This window comes from Bos indicus x Bos taurus, chromosome 21 (genome assembly GCF_003369695.1).
Source record: "Bos indicus x Bos taurus breed Angus x Brahman F1 hybrid chromosome 21, Bos_hybrid_MaternalHap_v2.0, whole genome shotgun sequence".
Taxonomy (NCBI): domain Eukaryota; kingdom Metazoa; phylum Chordata; class Mammalia; order Artiodactyla; family Bovidae; genus Bos; species Bos indicus x Bos taurus.
Window position 1 is genome coordinate 41854477 of NC_040096.1, and position 22413 is coordinate 41876889.

General features: G+C 39.7%; 1 protein-coding gene across 8 annotated transcripts in view; it reads right to left on the reverse strand.

The window, feature by feature from the left end:
* Positions 1-22413, reverse strand: part of HEATR5A (HEAT repeat containing 5A) — a 129340-nt gene that overhangs the window by 88287 nt on the left and 18640 nt on the right. For 2 of the 8 annotated variants that reach the window (XM_027521777.1, XM_027521778.1), the window contains exons 2-4: positions 13971-14026; positions 12678-12764; positions 7387-7453 (exon numbers count right to left, since the gene is read on the reverse strand). The gene's annotated coding sequence lies outside the window, so the exon portion shown is untranslated. Of the gene's footprint in view, positions 1-7249; positions 7269-7386; positions 7454-9073; positions 9093-9299; positions 9502-12677; positions 12765-13970; positions 14027-22413 lie in introns of those variants that run through there. The other 6 variants (XM_027521771.1, XM_027521769.1, XM_027521772.1 and 3 more) reach the window with 6 other exon arrangements.

Here is a 22413-nt window from a genome sequence, read left to right on the forward strand (position 1 = left end):
GAAAGCAAATAAGGTCTTTTTATCACTGTACTTTAAATATCCCTAAGTACAGTCTTCACTGATTGTAGAGTAAAACAAATATTAAAGCAAGTCACTTGTGATTCCAGAGTTAATAGTTTCATCTTGATGATTTGAAAATCCTATCTGCATCTTATTTTTTAAATCTGAAGCACCTTGCTTCTTCCTACAATAAACTATTTCAAAATCTACCTTTATTAAAAATAAATCCTTCAGGAAGTCTTTCAGGATTAATTCCCCTATTAATACTGTCTTCGCTCGGTACAAGATTTCTTTTATTATAGATATGCTTCATAAAGTGTTGGGCTTTTCTAGCCATCATTTAAATTGTGAGATGCTCCTGGTATTTTTCTGATTCAAAACGTTAGCAATGATTATTAAAGCAGTAGCACTGTGGGTAATGCTATTTTCTCTAGTCTCCAGATTTTTTATGATTTTAAAACTTTTAAAATGAAACCCTTAAAAACCAATAAACTGAACTTCCACTGATTCCTTACTTTTATAATTCACAATACCATTTGTTAGCATCACCTTGGTAACGCAAGTGGGAAGGACACACCTATTACCTGCTGCAGTTCATGGCAAAGCCTCTCACTTTCCCACTAATTCCCAAAACACAAACTGATGACAGTAGCTATTCTTTTTCTTTTTAAATTTCATTAATTTTTAAAATTTACTGATTTTTAACTGGAGGATAATTGCTTTACAATATTGTGTTGGTTTCTGCCATATATCAACATGAAATCAGCCACATGTCCCCAACCTCTTGAACCTCCTTCCCACCTCCCACTCCATCGTATCCCTCTAGGTTGTCACTGAGCACCAGATTTGAGCTCCCTGCATCATACAGCAAATTTCCACTGGCTGTCTTAATTTTACACATGGTAATGTATATGTTTCAATACTACTCTCTCCTTTTGTCCCATTGTCTCCTTCCTGCTCTCTGTCCATAAGTCTGGTCTGTCTGCATCTCCACTGCTGCCCTGCAGAAAAGCAGCTATTATTCACTGAGCCAAGATCTTTTTAGGTGCTTAAATCTCTAATCATCACAGGAAAGAAAGCAAGTATTACTGGTCCCCATTTTACATTAAAAAAAAAAAACTTTGATGCCAGTAAACAGGAGAGATGAGAACAAACCCAGGTCTCTTTGGGAACAAAGCTCATTCTCTTTCCTCAGTGCTAGGAAACCTTTCCACCGGAAAAAAAGGGAAAACAGCATTTTTGACATTAAGATGTAAGGGACAAAAGTGTAGAACAAACAGAGCATGGCGGTGGAGGTGGGGCCTTACTTTGTATCTGGGCTCACTCTGCCGATTTCCCCACGCATGTGGGCATGCTCAGTCGTTCCACCTCTTTGTGACCCTATGGACTGTGGCCTGCCAGGCTCTTCTGTCCAGGCGATTCTCTAGGCAAGAATCACCTGGGTTGCCATGCCCTCCTCCAGGGGATCCTCCCAACCCAGGGATCGAACTTGCGTCCCTTGCAGGTCCTGCACTGGCAGGTGGATTCTTTACCAGTAGAGTCACCTGGGAAGCCCCAATATTTTGCCCTACACCTTTCGGTAAATCACAAAATCAGTTTTACCTCTCAACTCCTTCAGGGACAAGGGTCAAACAATTAAAAAGGCAGTGTTGGGAAAACAGCAAAAGGAAGAACACAGATGAGGTAGGTAAACTGTTAAAAAAGCTGAGCATGTCAAAATAGTAGACCTATAACAAAATAGACTACTCTGGTTAATAGCAACTCTGGTTGCTTTTAAAAAATACAAAGTTTTTTGAGCCTAAACCAACTTAACAGAATCTCTGAAGGCTGAGGTGCTATGATAATGGGAGTTTTCATTTAATCCTCACATGGTGAGGTGACTAGGCGACTAGGCTGCAGCTCCAGCCACCCCCTCAAAGTCATCCCTCTGCTGGCCAGTCACCCCTATTGTCCACGCGGAAAATCACGTCCAGGTTTTGGACCAAGAGCTTATGAGAAGCCCATGCCCTGTTTGCTTCTGTCTTTGACTTCACTTTGTCTTCTTTGTAAAAGGATGTTTTTAACTAGAAATAACCAAATGTTAAAAAAAAAAAAATAAAACTAGCACTATTCATCTACAAAGAATACGGAAACTAGATAATATAGGTATTTTAATAGCTGATGAGTGTCCCCTACTCTCCTATAATTCATTTATTACCTTGGGTAAAAAAGATTTAACTTATTATTTTTAGATAAGCCCAAAGAAACCGAAATTGCTTTAGAAAACAGCAGGAAAATGACAATGAAATTCAAATCTATGATATTACTTGATATGAACTTAGACATTCTAATACTCTGTAATAACTCTAAATAAACCAGTTGTCATTAGTCAAATACTTAAAATGTTAAGTGTACAATATTGATTAAGCTCAGTAAGAATTTAGCTGAGTGATTCAATATGTGTACATTAAATCTAAATATTATAAATGCAAAAATTTCACAGCCAAACTGAGATTTTAGAAAAGCTGATAGGTTTATAGTGACAGTACAAATAGGTTCAACTCTTTTGGAAAATATAAAGAAGTCAAAAAACATCAAAACCACCTGACGAAAGCATGAGTTTTTGAAAATTCGTGGCAGAGAAAGGAAAAGGAAAATATCAGAAGTGTAAGCATTGATTAGAGCATTGTGAGAGGTGAAAACTGAAAACCTGCAAGTCCATCATTAGAGAAATGATTCTTTGACATTTTCAGACACTATCAGGCTCTCATTAAAAACTGTAATTGTAGAAACTACAAGTGCATAAATTTTAACAGGTTAATCTATTGAGAGCATCCCCACAGGTAAAGCAGTGTTTCCTAAAAAGCGTTGTGTAGAACAGTAGTGAAAAAGAACGAGGAAATGAGGATTTGTGTTGTATGTGAGGGAACGGAATCCTAATCTTTTCAGGAAACACCAAGTTGGCAGTCTTCCTTCCTATAGAGGGTCTCCACACATGTGCTATATGTAATGTACATTATATACTGCCAGAAGGGGGTGTGTGTGTGTGTGGTGTATGTATGGCACCTGACGTTTCTCAGCATATTTTATGTACTGACCTTTGCCCAATTTCTACCTTTTTCTTTTCCTCCCCCTGCTGGGAATCCTGAGAACTCAGTGTTCTATAGAGCACAATCTTTAAATACTAATCATTAGAGACCACTATAATTCAAAAAATTTTTAATTCCCTTTTAGTTATACTATGATAGGATTTTTATAGCAAGTAGAAGAATATGTAACAAGACAATGTCACACTGCTACTTAAAAGTAGCTATTTCTGGTTAATATTTTGGATCAAATTATCTAACATTCAGAATTCTAAATATAAACAATCTTTTCTTTACTACTCCTGGAAGAAGAGTGAAGAAAAAAAGAACAGTTTTAATTAACCAAATGATTTATCAGTTCACATAAAAATCTGTGTTATTCATAACTTTCAACCAAGTTTCACACCATACCCATTCTGAGCTAAAAATGGCTTGTTGCACCATAAATTTTAATATTTGATTTTTGGAATTCTGAATACAATTCCCATAAAATCAATTTAATTCATGTTTCTTAAGTCATATGACAACATGACCCAGGCACACAGCACTAATAACCTGTTTTACAATATAATGAAAATACATTCAGTGTACCTAGATTCAAATACTTCCTGCAAATGTGGTAGAAATGCTGTGAAACCTGCTTATCACGGCATAATACAAATCAGTTGGAAAGGCAGATTCACTCAACTCCAAGAACTGATTAAGGAGCACATCCTATAAGACAGAGAAGCTAGAATGGAGTAGGAAAGAAACAGGAGTTATACAGAAATGGATAAAGTGAGGTAAGAAAGGGCCAAAAGTAGGTATGCAATTTCCTTTGCCTTCCTCCCGTTTTTCCTCAAGTGCTGCAGATTACTACTAAGGATGAGAAGAATGGCAGAAGCTGGATTCAGTGAAGGAGGCTGCCAGAAGAGGCCTCTGGCGTAGCCTAGCTCTGGCATTCTCCCTCCAGATTAAAAAAGAGAAAACCTTAGAGGGTAAAAGGAAGTATGGTGGGAAGGGCGCAGGGGGCTGAGCAGCAGAACCAACTCTAACAAGGCAATGATAGGAAAAGAGACTTAACATTTCTTCAGGATTTCCTTACTAGAACCTTTTAATTCACTATCTCATTGAATCTCCCTACTACTGTGGTAGTTGAGTCACTAAATCGTGTCTGTCTCTCGAGACTCCATGGACTGTCGCCCACCAGGCTCCTCTGTCCATGGGGTTCTCCAGACAAGAATACTGGAGTGAGTTGCCATTTCCTTCTCCAGGGGATCTTCCTGACCCAGGGATTGGACCCGGGTATCCTGCACTGCAGGCAATTTCTTTACCAACTGAGCTACCAGGGAAACCCTTCCCTAATACTAAAACTCAGATATTATCATCCTTATTTTACAGATGAGGATAAAGAATTAAGAAATCTGTCCAAGATTTAAGTGAAGAAAGAAGTAGAAGAAAGAAGGTAACGCCTACATCTGTCTAGTTTCAATGTCCATGCTCCTTCAACTACTTCATGTACTCTTCATACAGTTTCTAATCACTGACAGTTACTACCACGCCCACTGAAGCATTTAACCTTTATAACTTTGTTTTCTCTTATCAGTTCACTATCCACTTAGGTCTCCTGTACTTCGAGGCTTTTTGATAAAATGTGAGGTGTACTAGAGACATCAACTTCCAGAGGGCCCTTCCCACCAAGACAGCAAATCCCTAAGTAACTAACACTAACACCGTTAGTCTTCCCTGGTGGCTCAGACGGTAAAGAATCTGCCTGCAATGCAGGAGCCTTGGGTTCGATCCCTGGGTTGGGAAGATCTCCTAGAGAAGGGGAGGTCTATCCACTCCAGTATCCTTGCCTGGAGAATTCCATGAGCCTGGTGGGCTCCTCCATGGGATCACAGAGAGTCTGACACAACTGAGCGACTAACAGTGTTAGCTTAGTCCTTGGTTATTCTTGACAATTTTTATCACTCTTCATTCCACAAACCAACTCTTCCACCTCCCCCTGGGAAGAAAGATATCACTCTGGACACTTTGCAGTGCCAGAAGGCAAGTTTTAAAAGAGAAATTTTACTCTAATGTCTCCCACCACACTCATCTGAAAGTCACTACCTAAGCAATCTCACTACCTGGTACCTAGTAAAGAATTCAGTAATAAGAAGTAAAAAACAAACAAACAAAAAAGTTAAAAAAAAGATACATAGCAATTAACTGTTTCAAAGATCATCAACTTTACTGACATAAGTTTCTTGTCTCTCGGGGCCTGCTGACTCTTAGTTTAGTCTAGACATGACTAATAATCCAGCTATCTGGATTCTAGTTGGAGTGGGGTAGAGCCCCATATTAAAAGCGAAGGAGCAGACTAATTGAGAGCATGAAGAAGTTGAAGCAGGCAGCTAACAGTAATGGAAGAGACCAAAATACTATTTAATATAGACACTTTAAAAAGCAGGCAATATGGGGATACTTAGTTCAAGAGCAAAGTGTGTAAGATGCCAGTATTCCTCCAGCTGAGCAGAGGAATCCTTGCTCAGTTTTCCAAAATACCACTGTATTTGTGCTCAAGTAATCTGCTACTGAGGACTTCCTACTTTAGTCATTAGACCCTACCTGCTTTAGAATCCCCTCCTTTTCCCCCTTCTAATTGTTCATTTCATGGCTTTTATCCTGGTGAGCACTCAGAGTCACCCTTATTCCCACTATGGTCTGACATCTTGGCTTTTCTTCATGGTTCCCACTTCTAATTTACAACATATCTTATAAAGTGCCTAGCCCAGAATTTAGCCACAGTTCTGACCTTCCTGGGGCCCTACCTGAGGGTTTTTTGTTTTGTTTTGTTTTAGCAGACTCCCTGCCAGATGCCTAACTGGGCTCTTAACTTCACAAGTGTAGCTCTCTGGAACAACTCCATTATTCCCTTGTTTTCCGGCTGCCATCATCACATCCACCCAAGTAATATAGTGAACACATCATCTATTACTTCTAACCCCCAGCTCGTCTCAGGCAGCACTCCACAATCAAATTCACTGATATTTCTGCAGCAAAATATAAACATATTCACATAAAGGTAGGATAAATAATGACTATAAACAGCTTCCTATCAGGTCAGGTCATGTTCTGCTGCCAAATGAGTTAAGAAAAGTGCCTTTTGGACTCTGTAATTAAGCTTAAGGGATTCTGTACCTGTATATGCTTCTTTTTTCTTTTTTTGCTTTTCAGATTTCCTCCCAAAATACCTTTTAAAAAATTTTGTGCTTTTCAATGGGTAATTTCAACTTCCTAATAATTTTACTTACATAAAAATGTATGGAATAAGTGAGGTAATGTTTTGACTATATATTTAATACACAAAAACATGCATAAATTCAACATACAGAAATCTACAAGTGCAACAGAAAAGAATATAGATAGATGTTGTAATATATCCATAGAGAAGCATAAACTAGGAAAGAAGTACATATATAAAATATTTTAGAGAAGTTAGAACCATGGTTTCAAAATTGGCAAAAGTATATACTCTGCTTTAATACTTAAATACCACCTCACACAACTTTACATTCTTTCCTGTCACATAATTAGTTCTAATTTCTTATGCAGCATAAACATAACATTATGCACTTTCACTTTTCACTTTCATGCATTGGAGAAGGAAATGGCAACCCACTCCAGTGTTCTTGCCTGGAGAATCCCAGGGACGGGGGAGCCTGGTGGGCTGCCATCCACGGGGTCGCACAGAGTCAGACACGACTGAAGTGACTTAGTTTAGCTTATGACTATATTATGTTTCTTTTCTAGAAATACTTATTTTTTAAGTTGTTACTATTAAAAAAAAGAAGTTCAAACATGATTCAGAACAATATGCTCCAATTTCAATCTGCTGCGTGTCTGTTTCAAGGGTTCCAATTTCCCATTGGGTCTTACTGTAGATATATCTTTGACTTCATGCTGTTACACTGTGAATAATTTTCTGTCTAGTCTTTGAATCAATGTCACTAGATTCATAGTAAAAAAAAAAAATGTTCAAGTAAAAATAACTGTTATTTGTGAAAAACAGAAATACCTTAAAAAGAGCTTACTAAATTAAAAAAGTCCACACCAGATCCAAATTAAAAGTAGAAGTTATAAAGCTGTTAGAAACACACAAAAATCCTTCCCTTTCTCTAGCCTTCCAAAAGGCGAGAAATGCTGAAATTAAAACTTACTAGGTAATTATGACTGAAAAGCCATGACCTTTTCCCAACATTACACATCTAGGATCCAGAAGCATTTATAGGATGCAGTAGTCCTCCTGACACAACTAAAAAAGTAAGAAAAATAATAAAAACTGAACTTAACCTACTTCCTCTCACAAAAGATACAGTGACTAAGAGTTTGTAGAGTTCTAGTACAGTGTCAGCAATTCTTTCCTGTAAAAGACCAGAGAGTAAATACTTTAGGCTATATGGACCACACAGTCTCTATCACAACTACTCATAAACAACACATTAACAGCTATAAATAGATAAAAGAGTGTGGTTATGTTCCAGTACAACTTTATAACAACTGGCAGCAGGCTGGATCTGCCTGCCAATTACTGACCCCTAGTGTAATTTCAACGAATTTAATACTACAACTAGACAAAAGATTCAATTAAATGATACAAACAAATCTCTACTAATTCCTCAGGCCTCAGTTAATTCTTTTCTTAAATGAAATTTAATAACAGTTTCCCAGTTTTGGCACTCTCCTTAAAATGCAGAAATGCTTTTACATGAGAGGACTAAGATCCCACTTAAGGGCTGTTCAAACCCATTAACTATACTATGGATAGTTAATGAAAGAAGATTCAGTGAAGTCTTAAGATTATAAACTGTCTCAGTCCTCTTTTTGAAATAAAGCTGAAGAAAGGAAGATATGTGCATTGCCTAAAGACAAAATTTTTTTAATTTTTCTTCTTAGAGAATGTATTATTTGGGCAATTTTTCAAAATTTTAGTTTGGCTATGTATTTTCTGTTACTAAAGTCATAAAGATATAAAGATGAAAAGAAGAGAAAAGTAAGCTAACATCCATAACAGTAGTGGAGGCGCTTAAGCTAAAATTCAGGTCTGTTGTCAATTCAGGAGGCTTGTAGCACTAAAGCTCTCTATATAAATAACTACTTTTTCCAACTGTCCCTATTCTTATGTTATAAACCCTGCCTGCTACCCATTTCATTAAAGGGAAAAAAAAAATCCATGGTGTTTAAAATGTAAGATAACCATCGGCTTCAATACTGATCTAAAATCATTTTCTTCAAGACATACTTTCTAAAATGTTTGCGAAACAGGACAATTCTCCTTTCCCCATCCGCCTAATGCCCAGCTTCAAGGACACTTCTGCTTTCCTTCCACTTTAATCTCTTCAGAGTATTTTCTCTGACAAAGTTCTGAACCATACTTACGGGTCCCCCTTTTCCCTCCTTTTAACGTCTTTTCTACTCTCTAAGGTCCTTAAGGGCGCTCAGCCTGAACATAAAAGGCGCTGAGTATTTGCTGAATAAATGACTGCACGGAAAAAGAATGTATAATTATGACCTTTCATAAAAGAGCTCAAATCATCTGACAGACATTATTTGACTTGACTGTTATGAAAATCATCTTGCCAGAGGTATGCATTACTGTGACTAGTATCATAAAGCGCTTCTTAAAAGTTTCCAAAGACTTTACAATCCCTTGCAATGACGCTGTGCTGACCGAGAGCAGGGTTAAGAAATGTTTCCTTGTACTAAGCAAAAGCTAGCCCAGCAAAGGCTCGCTTTCTTTGCGAAAGACTATCCAGTATCCAGTCTCTACTGCTTCAGGAAACCCGCCTCCAGGGTTGCTCGCGGGCGTCCGGAGAACCTCGCCCGAAGCCCGGGTTGGGGCCCTGCTCCGAGCCAACCCCCGACGTTGCGGGCGCCGCTAGGGCGGATCCGGGGAGCGGCGCGCCGGCTAGGCGGGCTCCGACCTTCCGACCTTCTTCGCACGCCCGGGGGCTCCAGCCTGCGAGGCCAGAGTCCACGCCTACCTGTTGTGCTCGGGTGAAACACACTTTCCCAGAGCCCAGGAAGAAGGACCGACTGCACTGGCAATTCGGCCGTCCCCGCGCCCCTGTAGATCCCCTCCTCGGCGGGCTCCGGCCCCTTCGACCAGGACACCTAATCCTTCGACCTGTTCCTGCTCCCGGGGTCCCAACTTCCTCCACCTCTTGGCTGCCGCGACCACCCCGCGCACCCCCAAGCAGCTCAACTCACGGTGCAGGCCCCCGGGGTGTGTTTCTTCCCCGCCGGCAGGCAGCCCGGACACCGCCCCCTCGCGCCCAGAGCCGCCTTCACTCCTGGGATTCCCGACTGCTCACCCGCGGCGTCCCCTCACGACTCAGCGCCCGTCCCAGCCCAGCCACTCTATCGGCTACACAGTGCGGCAGGGTAGCACCGGGACTCGCCGGCGGCGGCGACTGCGAGACAGCGGGGCGGGAGGGGCTCGCGCGGGGCGGGGCCGGAAAGCTCGGAGCCTGGAGTGCGGCGGGAGCCAGCGATTGGGAGCCCGCCCCGCACCGCACCGCCGATCCGAGGCCCCGCCAGCCGGCCGCCGAGCTATCGAGCGCCCACTCTGGCAGGCGTGAGTTCTCCACCGCCGAAAGAGCGATGAAGGAGACTGCGGCCCAAGTTGAAGCCAGGGCAGCAGCTTTGCAGTCTGGAGAGCTTGGCCACACCCATTTTTGTTTGTTTCCAACGCCAGCCAGAATCCTTGGGGACAGCCTTCGGGCATCTGAACACGACTAGGGCCTGAAGAAATTCAGGCAGGAAGTGTACGTGGGTGGGTGTAGACATGGAAAGGACCCTTAGAGAGCTTTGTAGTCTTACAGCCCGAAACTCTGGGGCCTGGCTAAGGTCACACACCCCAGCCAGGGGAGAAATTGAGATAAAAACCTCTTGGCCCCCAAGTCAATTGAGTTTTTCTAGTATACTCAGCATTTTGAATCTGATTTTACAATTTTTATTTTGAAATAAGCGCAAACGTACAAAAGTTCTTCTAGTGTAGAGAACATTTTCCTTCCCGAACCATTTGAGATCTAAGTTACTGAGAGGGTGCCACATTGTCCCTAAATACTTCGAAGTCGCTCAGTCGTGTCTGACTCTTTGCGACCACATGGGCTATAGCCTACTACGCTCCTCTGTCCACGGGATTTCCCAGGCAAGAGTACTGGAGTGGGTTGCCATTCCCTTCGCCAGAGGATCTTCCTGTCCCAGGGATTGAACTCGGGTCTCCCGCATTGTAGGCAGAAGCTTTACTGTCTGAACCACCAGGGAAGGTTAAATATATGTCTTCCTAATAAGCACATGCCTGCTTGCTAAGTCACTTCATTAGTGGCCAACTCTTTGCGACCCTATTGACTATAGCCCGCCAGGCTCCTCTATCCATGGGATTCTCCAGGCAAGAAGTGGGTTGCCATTTCCTCCTCCAAGGGATCTTCCCAACCCAGCGATCTAACCAGCACCTCTCCGACATTGGCAGGTGGGCTCTTTATCACTAGGGCCGCCTGGGAGCTTCAGCTTCAGCATCAGTCCTTCCAATGACAATCCTAGACAGCATATTAAAAAGCAGAGACATCATTTTGCTGATAAAGACCCATATAGTCAAAGCTATGGTTTTTCCAGTAGTCATGCAGGGATGTGAGAGTTGAACCATTAAGAAAGCTGACCGCTGAACTGATGCTTCAAATTGTGGTGCTGGAGAAGACCCTTGAGAGCCTTGGACTGCAAGGAGATCAAACTAGTCAATCCTAAAGCAAAAAACCCTGAACATTCATTGGAAAGACTGATGCTGAAGCTGAAGCTCCAATACTTTGGCCACTTAATGCAAAGAATTGACTGATTGATTGGAAAAGACCCTGATGCTGGGAAAGACTTCAGGCAGGAGGAGAAGTGGGCAACACTAGGCATGCTCACTATTACTGGGGTATCACCATTCAGGCTGTCTTAGGCTTTCCAGCTAGGGAATATTTGTACCTTAACACACACATACAGTACATCTGTGTATGTGTACTTACATATACATTTACAGCTGTATTTCTTTTTTAACAACATATATTGAAAACCTGTATTTCACAGTAATACCTCCAATCTAGCATCATATAGTTTATTCTATTCATAGTTTATCCTCCCTTCCACATTTGTAACTCTTTACTACAGAGAACATTCTGGATCCCATTTTTCAGATATTTATTGTTTGAACACCTATCCTGTATTTAAGTAATCACCATTGCTGCCATCTCTTCCTTTGGAGGATGCTGCCCTCACCCCACTAAGGTGTGAAACCCCTAAATTAGCCACCGCACGCCCCTCTTTCTCTTTCCTTACCCGTTCTCCCAAACCCTGTCCTCATCCCAGTCATCGAGCCCTCCCCACCCTGTTCAGGCTCCATCCCTCACCAAGCATCCCTCCAGGCATCCTCTTTTTCCCACTTGATACACACACACACACACACACACACACACACACACACACGTGTGTGTGTGTGGGGGGGTACTGTGAACTATGCTGAGAAAGGTACGAAGATATTCTAGATCCTGAAGGAGAGAGCAAATACTGTGAAGTCCAATTGGGAGGCTCAAAGAAAGATGGCACTTAGGAACTTCTCTGGCACTCCAGTGGTTGGGACTCTGTGCTTCCAATGCTTGGGTTTGGGTTCAATCCCTGTTCGAGAAACTAAGATCCCACGTGCTGCACGGCTAAAAATAAAATAAGCGAAAATATATCAAGTGCTTGGCACATAGTATGTGTTCATTAAATGGCAGCTATCTATCTTCAAAAAAAAAAAAAGAAATATGGCATTTAAAATGGACTTTGAGAATGCATAACAATGGATGAATAGAATATGCTCCGTTAGATATAGAAATAATCCTGGAAAACAGTTTGAGCATAAAATTATTTATTCTTGGGCCAAAGCAGAGAAAGTGATTCATTTTGACTATCTGGTACAAGAATAACAACACTAGAATTTTAGAGCTGGAAGGGATACATAATAGTATCGTTGAGTCCAACAACTAATTTTACCAAAGATTCAAAGATGGGTCCAAACTTTGAGCCCAAGTGACTAAGAAAATTAAATTAGGCGGAGAAAGTAATAAGTTTAATTATTAATACGCCACATTTGAGGTGACAGTGGAGAAATGGAGAAAGGACTACAGCATAGGAGAGGGGTCAGAATGAGAGCTCTAGATTCAGAACTTTGCTGCATGGAGCGGACAGCTAATACAATGAAAGAGAAAAAGAGAGACAACAGCAAGGACAGAATTCTGAAAAACGAGTTTCGTTTTAACCAAACGGAAATGTTTCACCTCTCAACTAAATACTATTATACTTTGTTCAATCTCAAGCTGAGATTTTTAAGTCACAATAAAGATGAAGCTTGTAGCATATAGCTTTGGAATCTGGTAACGTGTTCATAGCCTAATTCTACCACTTAGTAGGCTTGACCTAGGGAAAACTTCTTCATATCTCAGTTTCCTCCCTTTCAAATGAGAGCAACATCTCCCTCTCTGAGGTGTACTGAGGATTCAAAATATAATAGAAATAACTGGCATGTTGCCCATTGTCAAATGATAGCCAGCATTTTGGGGCACTTACCTTACCTCTCTACTCCCAACTTACTCCAGCTGGTCAACTTACTGGGTGTCCCTGCTGGGCACACGGAAGGCATTCATCAGTTACCTGCTGAAGGAAGGGAGACTTCTATATACTTTCTCTTTACTTTATGAAGTGAAGTTGCTCAGTCATGTGTGACTCTTTGCAGCCCCATGGACTGTAGCTTACCAGGCTCCTCCATCCATGGAATTTTCCAGGCAAGGGTACTGGAGTGGGTTGCTATTTCCTTCTCCAGTGGATCTCCCCATCCCAGGGATGGAATCTGGGTCTCCTACATGCAGACAGACGCTTTACCCTCTGAGCCACCAGGGAAGCCCCTTTACTCTATACTTATCCTAAAATGCATCATACTACATTTTCTTGCTTTCTGTAAAGGAATAATTTCCCCCACAATAAAGGAAGCATTCTTAGAAGTAGAATTGTTGGTGATTAATGGTGCATGTAAAAATGAAGAAGTAAACCTGTAATTACCCATTTGACCAGCTACGTGATATCTTGCTTTATTATTCAAACCCATCTGCTATAACTCTAGGTTCCAACCACTATACATTTGGAAAACTGGAAATGATAGATACCCTTTAAGATTGCTTCTATCCCTTAGAGTATAAAATTCAATGATAGTAGAACAGTACTACCCAAACAATGGGACTCTTGTGTACCCATGAAGCTCTACACTCCTGCTCTAGATTGTACTCCTCAAGATGTCAACAATTGTTCCTTTAAAAAGGCATTCTTAAATAAATTTGAGAAAACCTATATGTTAACATTTTATAGCTGTTTCTTAGTCATTAGGCATATTAGTAGACTGCATTTCAAGCAGTGTTTCCCACTCTTATTTGGCAATGGAATATAATGTGTGTGTGTGTGTGTGTATTTTAAAGGAACGCACACTAATGTCTTTTAGAACTAGTGTTCCTGGGAGCAGAGTTTCCTCAATATTTATGAAGCCATCAAGGAGACTGGAGTATGCATGTGGCAAGCTCATGTCACAAAACTCATGGGTTGGGCACAGCTTCCACTCTGTCAATTTCAGTGTGATCTGAAGCCTTAAAATGACACTGATACCTCCCACTCCAACAAAAGATCTGCTGGCCTTTTGTGATACAGCTTTCTACTTTTTGGTCTATCAAGCATCATTTGTCAATGTACTGCTGAGCTTGCTGTCATCTGTGACTGCTTTTAGAACTAAGTTTCTATTAAGAACTTTTGGCTACAGACAGGATTTTCTTCAGTAGGGAATCTACTACTATAAATATTCAGCCAAGAAGTACTTACAACATAGTATAGACCTTGATCCATGAGGGTAAGTAGGTAATAGTAGACCATCTAACCTGGAAAGTGAAAATGAAAGGGTTAGTCGCTCAGTCATGTCAGACTCTTTGCAATCCCTTGGACTATAGCCCGCCAGACTCCTCTGTCCATGAAATTCTCCAGGCAAGAATACTGGAGTGGGTTGCCATTCCCTTCTCCAGGGAATCTTCCCTACCCAGGGATCAAACCCCGGGTCTCCAGCATTGCTGACAGATTCTCTGCTGTCTGAGCCACAAGGGATTAACGGTAATCTGGGAAGAAGCAGTTAAATTCAGAGTTGGTATTTCTGAGCAGGAATATGGAGCGAAGGCAAATCTGCAACTACACAGCTGTTACATAAGAATCGACTGCAAATTATGTTCATACTTGACTAGGACCCTTAATATCTCTTTCAACTTCTCATTCTCTGATCAGATTAAGAAATAGTGTTTTATATGTGCATAAACTTTATGGTTTTGTCCTAACGTTGCCAGCATATATTTTATAAGCAAGTCAGTTAGTATCTTTGGGCCTCAATTCCCTCCTCTGGAACACAACCATGTTGTACTACAGGATCTCTAAGCTCTCCAATTTTTAAATTCAAATATTCTATTGCTATTCTTTCAAAAATCCCTTCACAGTGAACAGAAATAGAAACCAAACCCCAGGATAGCTAAGTAATTTGTCTATGTTTGGAACAAGATTCCATAAGTAAGATTTTAAAACCAGGTCTTCTGAATCCTTGTCTGTTATCTTGTCCACTATATTTAATATAGTACCACATATATTAAAAACTGTATAAGATATGTTAAACACCTTCACAAGTCTTTCTTTTACAGGTATGTAGTCATACATTTATTTTAAAATTTTATTATTAGCATCACCTTGAAAATACAACTATTTTTTTTTAATTCAAAGAAACAAAGATAGGATCCTGCTACCTCCATGAAATTATTTTCACTTATTTGCTTTTCTTTTAACCGTTACTGTCATATGTCAAAGCAAAGTCATATGCATATGGCACATCAAATTTGTATTCATAGTAATTTTCTTACCACTGGCCATATAAACATAAGCTTCTGTGTATGAGATTGGTATCAGTCAATCACATGGACTTGAGGGGGAAAACTGCTATCTCCTATTTATCTCCTCATAGGGAGGCATAACTGGCAAGGAATGAAGACCTAAAATGGTTCTGTAGTTTGCTATGATACCCTTTTCCTTCATATCTGACTTTAAAATCGCACGGTTAGGCACTTCCCTGGTGGATCAGTGGTTAGGACTCTGCACTTCCACAGCTGTGGAAGGCAGCCGGTTCCACAGCTGTGAGGGCGCAGGTTCCGTTCTTGGTCAGAGAACTGAGATCCCACAGGCCTCATGGCCATGAATGAATAAATAAATAAAATCTCATGGTTAGGAGTCATTCCTCTGGCTTTCATTAGAAAGACAAGGAAACAGGCTTTAGGAAGTCCATGTTGAATGCTGTATCCTGAGATGGGAGAGAAAATCCTGGAGATCTCTTCTGGCTACTTCTTTCATAGAGTTTTCACCTTGGAAGATAGGGAGACTGTGACCCTGAAGAAGTAAACAGCAGGACCAGAAGGTTTCAGTGGAAAGAGGGAGGACCAAGCAGCAACAAATTCACTGTGGCCAGGGAGAGGAGGCTCTGGATGATGGGATCCAGAGCTGATTCCAGGAAGCGGGAAGGAGGTGTCTGTTGGGAATCAATAAAAGCGGGGCTGAGAGGAATGAGAAGACTCCTTGGTCAGCCTGTCAAATTTTTCCCTGCCAGAAAGTTCCTGAGGGGAACCACAGGAAACACTATCATAAGCCAAATTAATCATGGAGTATATCAAGGTGAAGGAGCAAAATTTAATGACATTAGCCACTCACTTCTAAATATGAGCCAAAGCCCAAGGAATAGGATAGGTCAAGCCAGAGGCAGGACTGAAGAATAGTACACAAATCTTCAATTTCAGCTGCAAGCTCTTTAGGCAGGTACACTGTTTACCTGCAGATAGGCAACTTAAGAAAGGAATTTAGTGCTTTCATTTAGGAATGTTTCATCCTTTATACGGAGAAGGCAATGGCGACCCACTCCAGTACTCTTGCCTGGAAAATCCCATGGATGGGGGAGCCTGGTGGGCTGCGGTCCATGGGGTCGCTGAGTCGGACACGACTGAGCGACTTCACTTTCACTTTTCACTTTCATGCATTGGAGAAGGAAATGGCAACCCACTCCAGTGTTCTTGCCTGGAGAATCCCAGAGACGGGGGAGCCTGGTGGGCTGCCGTCTATGGGATGGTGCAGAGTCAGACACGACTGAAGCGACTCAGCAGCAGCAGCATCCTTTATAAGTAGCATATAAGGCATCCCACCAGAACTTTATTCACCAACTGCAGACATCTGAATGTAAAAACTTATGATGGATGATCATCCACTTAAAAATTAAATGTATTGGAATATTAATCACACAAGATAATGTGATATTACAATTCAAATAATTCGTTGTAAAATTCATAATCAAAGATTATTTGTCTACCTCAAGAAATTGAATTTACTCAGTAAAAGGGCAAAACATAATAGTATTCTTGCTGAATTATAATTCATGAGGAAAAATTATATATAATAAATATGAAAATTCTTATCAGTTACTGCATTTATGAAGATAGATCTATTATTAATTCCTCTGGGACACATTATTGCTGAAGGAATTCTAATAAAAATTAGTTTATATGTCAAACTTGTTTAGCTTTAGACTTAGAATTAAGAACCTATTTAGATGCAAATATTTAACTGACTTGCATGAACAATAGCTAGAAATTAAATTAACCATATAATATAGTTAAGATAATCAGTGGAGCCAGAGTCATAGATCAGAAAGAAAAGAGAAATGTTAATAATATGGAATAGAATTACATACTCTCGAACTCGATTTGCTAACCTACAGGCATTCACAGACCAGAGCACAAATCCATTTACAGGCCATACTTGCTTATCTTAATAATATTTTATTGACTTACACATTTTCTCCTTTTGTCTGCTTCCTCTTCCTTACACTCCTTGAGATCAAAATTTAAAAAAAAAATCTTTTTCTTAAGTATTATGATAAAATATTGTTTTAAAAAAGAAAAATATAAAATCCCTTTATCACTTAACTGCACTAAAATATGGGTGTGTTTATAAACAAAGATGATAAGAGAATACATAAAAGTGAAATAATGGTATTTGAGCAATAGACTTACAGGGTTTTTAATCTTTTCATTATTTGTTTTTGTTTATATCACTTTTACCAAAAAAAAATAAGGACTTTTAAAAGTTTTCTCTTCGCAATTTCCAGGGGTAATTTTTCCCCCTTTGGACAGGTGCTTGACACATGGTAGGTGATCAATGTACTATATTTGATGACTAAGTATACAAAATGGCAACTGTAACTGCTGGCAGATTTTCTTTAGAGATGCCAAATGATGACACTGGCTATGGTGAAGTAAGGATAAAATAAGTGAGTATTTACTCATCCCAGGGACTTCTAATTACCTATCCCTGAGACTGTTATTAGTAGTGTCCATATAACTTATTGTCTACTGTGACACTTTGAGAGGGATAAGGGATATATTTATAAATATGCCACGTTCTTAGATATGACACCTAGGGCACAAGCAACCAAAGAAATAAACTGGACCTCATAAAAATTTAAATGTTTTCTTGTCCAAGAACATCTTGAAATCAAGGATAAAGATTTCCTTATCAGGAAAATAAAGAGATAGCTCATAAAATACAGGAAATATTTATAATCATTTAGTGGTAAGGGTCAAGTATCCAGAATATATAAAGAGCTCTTATAACCAACAACAAAAAGACAAATAACCTAGTCAAAAATAGGTAAATAATTTGAACAGACATCTCTCCAAAAAAGATATACAAAGGGAGATTGAGCACATGAAAATATGTTTAACATGGTCATAAGGGAAATGCAAATCAGAACTATGACATACCACTTCACAGGCACTAGGAGGGCTATAATTTTTTTTTAAATGGAAAATAACTGGTGTTGGTGATAAAGTGGAAAAACTGGAACCTCCATACACTGCCAGTAGGAATTTAAAATAGTGCACCTGCTTTGGGAAACAGTTTGTCAGTTTTTCAAAGAATTAAACATAGAGTCACATGATTCAGCAATTCCACTCCTAGGTATATATTCAAAACAATTGAAACATACATTCACACAAAAAAACTGTACTCCAATGTTTATAGCAGCATTATCCACAATTCATAACAGCCAAAAAGAGGAAACAATGCAAATGTCTACCAATTAGATAAATGTATCAACAAAAATATATCTCCATACAATGGAATATTATTTAGTCAGAAAAAGGAATGACATTTTGATACTAAGTTTCACATGCTATGACATGGATGAACCTTCAAAACGTTATGCTGAATGAAAGAAGCCACATGCGAAAGGTCAAATATTGCATGATTCCAGTTAGGGCTACTGTCCAGAATAGGAAAATCCATAGAAATCAAAGATGTGAGGATGAGTGAGGAAAATGTTCTGGAATTAGACAGTGGTGGCGTTCAACCTTATTGCAATACTGTATGATACAATAATACTGTACCACCCTGTGAATACACTAAACATCATTGAATTAGACACTTGAAAGTGGTAAATTTATGACATGTGAACTATATGTCAACAAATAATAAGCAAACAAATGAGAAATCTGGGCCAACAGGGGAACTGGAACAGAATTATGGTCACTGTAAATCAGGCACTCAATGTATTTTCAATATTGAACGATAAATATGTGGAGAAAGTTGTGATTGAAGAAGGTAAGTAGATGCTTTTTTCCCTGGACAAAATGTTTAAGTCTGAATTCTAAAACTTTAAAGCAGAGTCTATACTAATAAGAGGTATTCCTTTCAGATCATCTTCATTTTGCTTCATCTCTCCTACACAATATGAAGCCAAAATTTAGTGTTTTCATTGTATATATGTCACCATCTTTTATGTCTTCCAAACAATATTTAGACATAATTAGTGTTTTGGTTGTATTAATCTCTCTCTCAGCTTCTTTTGCTTCATCTCCCACAAATAGTAGTCAGTCAGAATTTAGCATCATAATTCCATTCATATTTCTTCTCTTACCTCCCTGAAACTCTTGAGTACCTCTCAGCATCCTATCTCCCTTATATAACGTCTCTAGTCACTTCTTTTTTGTGCTCTATCCCATACAACTTAGCTTGCTTTTTCTCCTACTGATCTCACTTTATCTTCTAAAATACCATTCTGTTGCTAATAAACTTTCCTCTATTTCTAACTTTTCCCTAACAATATTAAAAAAAATTTTTTTTCTTTTTTGCTATAATGGAAACCTGACGTCCTCCTGACCATGAACTTCCCTGTAAGTGACAGTGATTCTCAAGACCAGGAGATGGACTTGACATTTCCCTGGCTCTCTCGTGGTTTTCAAACTATAATTCTTCTTTGCTCCTTCTCTGACATCCTCTTGATACATCATTCTCTTCCCATCCACATCTCTGCCTTTTACTGATCTTCATATCACATTTTCACAGTGATTAAAGATTTGGGCTCAGGGTCATGGGTATTTTTTGCTGTTCTGAGTCTTATCATTCTGCTGCTGCTGCTGCTGCTGCTGCTAAGTCACTTCAGTCGTGTCCGACTCCATGCGACCCCATAGACAGCAGCCTACCAGGCTCCTCAGTCCATGGGATTTTCCAGGCAAGAGTACTGGAGTCGGTTGCCATTGCCTTCTCCGCTTAGCATTCTGGGTTACATTTATTATACAAATGGGGTACTAGCTTTTAAATTCCTTGACATCTTCCACTGCAGCTGCACATTCCCATGGCCACATTCTAGATTTTATCACTCATAATAACTCTATCTCAGAGATCTCATACAACGACCATTCTCTCACCTTTCCACATCTTTCACTCTCTTTTATAATTCTCCTTCTAAATTTTTAGAAGCATGTCTTCTCGATCACTTCCTTCACCTGTTAATTTTTCATTGATTTTGCTTTTTCCACCCTTGGTTTATGAGGTCAGTTGTTTCAACCACTTTTTTACTAGCATTTCCAATTCCTTCCACTCCATGACCTCAATACACTGCATCTCCTCTGCCAATCCCTGAATGTGAATCAACCCAACCATCTGCTTTTTCCAATCTGCTTTTGGATTGCCAAGAAAATTGTGTAACAGTACTTTCTAATTTGTTGCATTATTTATGATTTTGAGCCTCAGCTAGTTGGCTCACTTACCCATTTCCTGAAGTGGCTACGTCAAACATTCACTATTATCCTCCAGCCACTAAGCCACGCCATCTTCCTCTCTCCCAGATGACTGTGTCTCATGGTAAAGTAGAGGTCATGGTATCTAAATTCCATGAGAGCTCTCCTTTTCATCCCATACTCAGCAATCTTCTCTTCTTATCTCAAAGATACCCAAAGTTTTCCAGTATTCTAAAAGAATTTCTCTACCAATACTTTCGATATATTTTGTTCCATAATTTTGCTCTATAAATCTCTTCTTCTCTACTTCTTCTTCCTTAAAAACATGCTGATTTTTTGCATCTTACAAGGGAAAAAAAAAATCCTTAATACTGCCTCTCCACAAAACTACGCTCTTCAGTTTCCTTCATAGTCAACTTTCTGAGCGTCATCTACATTTACTATATTTTCTTAGTCCCATTCAATCTTCGATATTTGGCTTACATAATTACAAGGAATGTGTTCTCGGTAAGGTTCATAGGGACCTCCCAGTTGTCAATCTAAGTGGCTCATAAAAAAATTCTACCTTATTTGACTTCTTCACTGGATTGGCTATTGTTCACTATGATCTACTTAAAGAGAGATTATCTCTTCTCTTGGATTCTATGTCTCTTAGAATTTTTCTGCTGCTTCTCTTTTCACTCTGTTAGCTAGCCTCTTGATGGCATCTCTTCATCTGCCTGTTTCTTAAATACTCAGATTCTTACTGTTTGCTTCTTCCTTCATACTGCACTGCATGCTGTGCTTAGTTGTGTCTGACTCTCTGCAACCCTATGGACCATAGCCCACCAGGCTCCTCTGTCCATGGGATTTTCCAGGCAAGAATACTGGAGTGGGGTGCCATTTCTTCCTCCAGGGAAACCTCCCAACCCAGGGACCAAACCTGCATCTCCTGCTTTGGCAGGCAGATTCTTTATGACTGAGCTACCTGAGAAGCCCATAAACATATATATATATATGGCCGCCTCGGGTCTTAGTACTGGCATGCAGTATTTTCATTGCGTCATGTGGGATCTTTTGCTACAGCACACAGATTCTCTAGTTGTGGCATGGGGGCTCCAAGGGTGCACAGGCTTCCTTAAGGTTTATCTCTTGACATCTTTTCTACACACTGTCTTAGAAAATATCATCCACTTTGGTGACTTTTTTAAAAAGTGTGTCGTTCCATAGCTTAAGTATACCCACATTGTTGTACATTTAGAACTTTTTCATCTTGCACAACTGAAATCCTATCCCATTAAACAACTCTCCTTATGCAACAACTTATCCTCCTCCCCGATCCCAGCCCCTGGCGACCACTATCCTACTTTCTGTTTCTATGACTCTTACTGCCTTAGATACCTCATGAGTGGAATCATACAGTAGTTTTCTTTCTGTGACTGGCTTGTTTCACTTAGCATCATGTCTTCAATGTTTATCCATTTTGCAGCATGTAACAGAATTTCCTTTCTTTTTAAGGCTGAATAGTATTTCACTGTGTGTGTATACCACATTTCGTTTATTCATCCAGTCTTCAAAGAATGTATGGGCTGCTTCCATCTCTGGCTACTGTGAATGATGCTGCTATAAACAATGGTGTGCAAATGTCTCTTTGCACCTTGCTTTCATTTCTTTTGGATGTATGGCTAGAAGAGAGATTGCTAGATCATATGGTAGTAGTATTTTTAATTTTTGAGGAACCATTGCTATTAACTTCAGTGACTTTAACTACCATGTATGTGTAGCTAACTTCCAAATCTACATTCATGCCCCGATCCCTCTGCCTCCTGATATATATAAAGACAGGAACTTACAAAGGAGGGAAACATGATTACCTTTTTATCCACTATGTACAATTGCTTCTAAACAAATTCTTGTTTAAAAAACTATGCCTTTTGAATTCTGAGTGTGTCTAACAAAGAAATTTTAGGAGGGCTAAAGTCCAGTGTTTTTTTCTACTGATTATTATGTAATTCATGATGAATTCCTATTGTAAGCTTAATGTTAGGCATCTTGCAATGTACTTATCTGCTTCTCATAATGCTTACTACTGTTTTGCACTTAACTAGGTAGTATCTGGTTAACTACCTAATCTAAAATAGTAACCAAACTGAGAGAAGTGGCCCAGTACCAAAATACTTGTGTAATTTCTTTCCCCT